Source organism: Lolium perenne, chromosome 4 (assembly GCF_019359855.2).
Source record: "Lolium perenne isolate Kyuss_39 chromosome 4, Kyuss_2.0, whole genome shotgun sequence".
Lineage (NCBI taxonomy): Eukaryota > Viridiplantae > Streptophyta > Magnoliopsida > Poales > Poaceae > Lolium > Lolium perenne.
The window spans coordinates 223,724,739-223,731,467 of NC_067247.2; the positions used below are offsets into that span (position 1 = coordinate 223,724,739).

The following is a 6,729-nucleotide window of genomic DNA, read 5'->3' on the forward strand; positions in this document are numbered from 1 at the left end:
TGTGTCCACCATACCTACCTACGACATGTTATTTCTCCGCCATTCCAAAGTAAATTGCTTGAGTGCTACCTTTAAATTTCTATTTTTTGTCTTTGCAATATATAGCTCATGGGACAAATAGCCTAAAAACTATTGTGGTATTGAATATGTACTTATGTATCTTATTTCTTATTAAGTTGCTTGTTGAGCGATAACCATGTTCCTGGGGACGCCATCAACTATTTTTGTTGAATATCATGTGAGTTTCTATGCATGTTCGTCTTGTCTGAAGTAAGGGTGATTTATCATGATCATATGGTTTGAGTATGCATATTGTTAGAGAAGAACATTGGGCCGCTAACTAAAGCCATGATCCATGGTGGAAGTTTCAGTTTTTGACAACAATCCTCAATCTCTTATGAGAATATTATTTTTTGTTGAATGCTTATGCATTAAAGAGTAGTCCATTATCTGTTGTCTATGTTGTCCCAGTATGGATGTCTAAGTTGAGAATAATCAAATGCGAGAAATCCAATGCGAGCTTTCTCCTTAGACCTTTGTACAGACGGCATAGAGGTACCCCTTTGTGACACTTGGTTAAAACATATGCTATGCAATGATAATCCATGTAAATCCAAGATAATTAGGACAAGGTGCGGGCACTATTGGTATACTATGCATGAGGCTTGAAACTTGTAGGATATAATATACATAATACATATGCTTTATTACTACCGTTGACAAAATTGTTTCTTGTTTTCAAAATAAAAGCTCTAGCACAAATATAGCAATCCATGCTTCCCTCTGCGAAGGGCCATTCTTCTACTTTTATGTTGAGTCAGTTTACCTATTTCCTTCTATCTTAGAAGCAAACACTTGTGTTAACTGTGCATTGATTCCTACATACTTGCATATTGCACTTATTATATTACTTTATGTTGATAACTATCCATGAGATATACATGTTACAAGTTGAAAGCAACCACTGAAACTTAATCTTCCTTTGTGTTGCTTGAATGCCTTTACTTTGAATTTACTGCTTTCACTACAAGAGGATCCCACCTACAACAACGTATATATATATGTATCTAAATGTCAATATAGGCGTTGCTAGTGCCTCTACCAACGGATAAAAATGCGTTGCGTTTTTGGGTGTTGCTAGGGTACAACGCAACACATATAGGTCCGTTGGTAACAAGGGCGTTGCAAGAGAGCAACACATAAACTTTGAGATTAGCAACCCTTGTATGCGTTGTTGCTTACCCCACTAGACATGCTATGCAATAATACAATTTATTGATGTAATTAAATATCCACAATCAATTTTTTATTTTGCTTATTCTTCTAGTCCGTGATCGAACTTCTGATTATGCGCACACCATTCATGTAAATTTTAGTAACGTATCAATCAGAACTTAAGGGTACACATTGAATATCAATGAAAACTTTATTAACTGAATTTTAGAAATACAATCTGAGCTTGGTACAAAATGAAATTAAATCAACTAGTTAGCCATAGGCTTCGTGGCACATTTTTGTTCAACTCCTTAATCTAATATTAGAAAGAAAATAAAATTCTCTATTGTGCCTTCTGCCCCTTGGTCTGCATGTTGCTCACACAATAGCCCATCATTATATTTACATCCTACAAAAGGAAATGAATTATGTTAAGCGCATACTTGTATGTAATGTTTTTCAACATTAGAAAAAGATAACCAAAGAAAACTTTTTGGGCAAACAACATAACATGCTCCATAATGTCTTATTAGCTGCCTAATCCAAGGATTGACAACGTAAATTATTATAACTACTCACATGTGCCCAGTGAAATATCTCCAACGCTCCAGATAATCAACTCACAATATATTATCTGCACAATACAACTTTGGAGTGAACACAATAACTCTATCCCACAAAACAGAAATATATTGCAGCAGGAAGTATTGCTCTGAATTTTTTAAGACTATCAGATTTGGTACAAACGTAGGATTGAGATAATTGGTAGTTCACCACATGATGAAGTTATAATACTTTTTTGGCCAGCTGGATTAACTTACTAAAAGAATATGCACTAACAACTTCGCTGTATCAGCTATGCATGTCGAGATGCCTCAGAAAAGGGGTGTCATTATGAATAAGTTCATGGCCGATTCCACTTGTACTACTTATGTTTGGGCTTGAGCGATGTATGTTCAACAGGCAAGCCTTTTTTTGCCTGGATAGTTTTAGCATTATTTCGGTGGTAGGTATACATATAAACGAGAAATGATTTTATAACAACTCAGTTGAAATATATTTCATGGGTAATACGACTTAAGAGACCTATATCATGTGAAGCCAAAGAAATATGAATACAAATATAAATCTTCTCACAAGTGAGACGGTAGTCCCAGATTTTAGCAAGTTGTTGTACAAGTAACATCAGGGAAGAATTAATCGTGAGAAGAAATTAACTACATGTTCTAGTTAGAGTCAATTATGTTTGGTGTTATAAGGCAGAGTATGTATGTGCCACTGACCAAAACTACCAGCAGCTAAATAGAATATTTCAGTAATAGCATGGACCAGTTAAACAAAATACATAAATAGTCTATACTGGAATGGTGCAAAACTATATCCGAAGTCAAACTTAATATAGGAACATGAACAACTGTTGCATGAATAATGGAAGCATACCTTCAGTAAGGTATCATCAATTCCCTTGGTGTTATATACAACGTTAGCAGCAGCCTCGAGAGCTTCTCAATTCGATTTTTTGTTATGTAAGATTCTCTGCCAAGAAAAAGTAATATTACGTACACTATGGAGACCATAAAAAGGGAAAAAAATCTGTAATTGACCAAAGGCATGAAGGTCCAGCCCAGGAAATGAGAAACGAAAAATATAGTGAAATCTTTCAGAGATAACAGAAAGGAGTAATAATGAACTGCGAAACAGAAAAATGCAGATACCTCTTGACTGATCTTCTCCAGTACAGTTAGATCAGTTACTTAAACACACAATTGCATTTTATCTTTTGTAGGTTAAAATAAAATCAAGACAAGCAATTCTAGCAGGGGTTTCTTTAGTATGCATTCCTTGAGTGGAACGGAACGAATTTAACTCATACCCAACAGGTAACTTTTCTTAACACCTTTACCTTGATCTTTAAAATATTATTATTACTCAGCAGAAAAAACAAATCGATCCTTGCAACCAAAAATTTAACTTATCGAATTATCACATGGGAAGGAGCAGTACTAAATGTGATATAAATTGGCAAAAGGGGATGAATCAATACATGCAAGTCATCCTCCTGCTGCTTGTTACTGTTGATGGCATGTGGCTGTGTCCGCTTAAGCTTTCTTGTTGCGCCATATCGTCTCGACTCGTGTAGCTTCCGCACGCGCTGCTGCCCTTTATTCTACGCCATCACACTTGCAAAGGATGCAGAGTATTCCTAAAAAAATCGTGAACATGGGTCAACCCAAGGGAAAAGGAGAGATGAATCCGCGAGGGCAAAAAGAGAAATTGCACATGGATTTCGAACCTCTGTCGTGCCCTTGCACCATCGCGCCCTCTGTGATGCAACTCTGCGCGGCGGCTATTCGGCAAACCTCCGCGTCATGGAGTGGGCTCAAACACATCTTGACTGCACGAGCGTTTCACGGAATTAGGGGATCTGATGGTATGAGGAGAGTAGTTGGAGGTGTGATCGTGAGCTGCATCACCAGCAGCCAGTACTCGCCGGCAACGGAGGCCCTGCTCGCGAACGGCCGAGAGGCGCCTTGGAGCTGCAGAGGGAGGTGGCTAGGTTTAATTTGGGGGAGGCGAGGAGTGGGATGGGTAGGTGCGGGCGTGTTTTCGTGGCCGGTGGTTAAGGAAAGGGGGACCGTGCTTGCTGGGCTGGGCTCATAGTATTTTTTGCGGTCTGTATAATGGACAACGGATTATATCCTGCAACGCATGCATGCATATCTATAACAAAATTTTGATACGAATATTTGCAGGGTTGCCAAGTATTTGTTGCTGTAGGCGGGTTGTTGTTGTAGGGTTTATGAGTTAACTCTTATGCAAGACTTATTGATGCTTGTCTTGAAAGTACTATTCATGAAAAGTCTTTGCTATATGATTCAATTGTTTACTCATTTTCTTTACCATTGCTTCGAATCGCTGCATTCATCTCATGTGCTTACAATAGTATTGATCAAGATTATGATAGCATGTCACTTCAGAAATTATCTTTGTTATCGTTTACCTACTCGGGACGAGTAGGAACTAAGCTTGAGGATGCTGATACGTCTCCTACGTATCGATAATTTCTTATGTTCCATGCTTGTTTTATGATGATACACACATGTTTTATACACACTTTATGTTATATTTATGCATTTTCCGGCACTAACCTATTAACGAGATGCCGAAGAGCCAGTTGCTGTTTTCTGCTGTTTTTGGTTTCAGAAATCCTAGTAAGGAAATATTCTCGGAATTGGACGAAATCAACGCCCAGGATCTTATTTTTCCACGAAGCTTCCAGAAGTCCGAAAGGGAAATGAAGTGGGGCGACGAGGCGGCGACACGCCAGGGCGGCGCGGCCCAGCCCCTGGCCGCACGGCCCTAGCGTGTGGGCCCCTCGCGTCGCCCCTAAACCTAACTCTCTGCCTATAAGAAGCCTTCGTCTAACTCCAGTACCGAGAGCCACGATACGGAAAACCTTCCAGAGACGCTGCCGCCGCCAATCCCATCTCGGGGGATTCAGGAGATCGCCTCCGGCACCCTGCCGGAGAGGGGAATCATCTCCCGGAGGACTCTTCACCGCCATGGTCGCCTCCGGAGTGATGTGTGAGTAGTTCACCCCTGGACTATGGGTCCATAGCAGTAGCGAGATGGTCGTCTTCTCCTAATTGTGCTATCATTGTCGGATCTTGTGAGCTGCCTAACATGATCAAGATCATCTATTTGTAATGCTATATGTTGCGTTTGTTGGGATCCGAAGAATATTGAATGCTATGTTATGTTGATTATCAATCCATCATCTATGTGTTGTTTATGATCTTGCATGCTCTCCGTTATTAGTAGAGGCTCTGGCCAAGTCGTTACTTGTAACTCCAAGAGGGAGTATTTATGCTCGATAGTGGGTTCATGCCTCCATTAAATCTGGGACAGTGACAGAAAGTTCTAAGGTTGTGGATGTGTTGTTGCCACTAGGGATAAAACATCAATGCTATGTCTAAGGATGTATTTGTTGATTACATTACGCACCATACTTAATGCAATCGTCTGTTGTTTGCAACTTAATACTGGAGGGGGTTCGGATGATAACCTGAAGGTGGACTTTTTAGGCATAGATGCATGCTGGATAGCGGTCTATGTACTTTGTCGTAATGCCCAATTAAATCTCACACTACTCATCATAACATGTATGTGCATTGTCATGCCATCTTTATTTGTCAATTGCCCAACTATAATTTGTTCACGCAACATGCTATTTCTTATGGGAGAGACACCACTAGTGAACTATGGACCCCGGTCCATTCTTTACATCGAATACAATCTACTGCAATACTGTTCTACTGTTTTCTGCAAACATCATCATCCACACTATACATCTAATCCTTTGTTACAGCAAGCCGGTGAGATTGACAACCTCACTGTCACGTTGGGGCATAGTAATTTGGTTGTGTTGTGCAGGTTCCACGTTGGCGCCGGAATCCCTGGTGTTGCGCCGCACTACACTCCGCTGCCATCAACCTTCAACGTGCTTCTTGGCTCCTACTGGTTCGATAACCTTGGTTTCTTACTGAGGGAAAACTTGCCGTTGTACGCATCACACCTTCCTCTTGGGGTTCCCAACGGACGAGTGCTTTACCGTCACAAGCAATCACCAAATTCTTTAAGAAGGGTTTGTAATACAAAATCTTTCTTTTCTCCTTCTTCCATATCACAGAGTGTCAGAAACATATGTTGAATTACGGGGTTGAGATTAACAAATCTAGCTTCTAACATGTGTACTAAGGAAGCAGCAGCAATTTCATAAGTAGGAGCAAGTTCTACCAAAACTCTATCTTCAAAATCTTCAACCGTACTAATATGAGTGAAAAAATCTTCTATATTATCTTTTCCAATGATAGACCCTCGTCCTACCGGTACATCTTTAAGAGTGAACTTAGGAGGAAACATGTTGAAATAAGTAAAGTAAATGCAAATAACTAATTTTTTGTGTTTTTAATATGGGGAACGCAAACAAGATAGTAAATAAAGTAAAGCAAGTAACTAATTTTTTTGTATTTTTTTATATAATGCAGCAAACAAAGCAGTAAATAAAATAAAGTAAAGCAAGACAAAAACAAAGTAAAGAGATTGGAAGTGGAGACTCCCCTTGCAGCGTGTCTTGATCTCCCCGGCAACGGCGCCAGAAAAAACGTTGCTTGTGACGGTAAAGCACTCGTCCGTTGGGAACCCCAAGAGAAAGGTGTAATGCGTATAGCAGCGAGTTTTCCCTCAGTAAGAAACCAAGGTTATCGAACCAGTAGGAGTCAAGAAGCACGTTGAAGGTTGATGGTGGCGGAGTGTAGTCCGGCGCAACACCAGGGATTCCGGCGCCAACGTGGAACCTGCACAACACAACCAAAGTACTTTGCCCCAACTTAACAGTGAGGTTGTCAATCTCACCGGCTTGCTGTAACAAAGGATTAGATGTATAGTGTGGATGATGATGTTTGCAAAGAACAGTAAGAACAAGTATTGCAGTAGATTGTATTCGATGTAAAG

The 6,729-nt window shown here is 40.0% G+C and overlaps 1 long non-coding RNA gene across 2 annotated transcripts; it reads right to left on the reverse strand.

The window, feature by feature from the left end:
• Positions 1–1,414: 1,414 nt before the first annotated feature.
• LOC127348839 (uncharacterized) lies at positions 1,415–3,794 on the reverse strand. 2 transcript variants are annotated; one of them, XR_007879972.2, is made up of 6 exons: positions 3,690–3,794; positions 3,509–3,610; positions 3,260–3,418; positions 2,656–2,751; positions 1,795–1,849; positions 1,415–1,624 (listed from the first exon to the last, which is right to left on the reverse strand). It is a non-coding gene; the product is annotated as an uncharacterized lncRNA (long non-coding RNA). The 2 variants fall into 2 exon arrangements; XR_007879971.2 differs by having other exon boundaries at positions 3,509–3,794.
• Between the last annotated feature and the right edge of the window lie 2,935 nt (positions 3,795–6,729).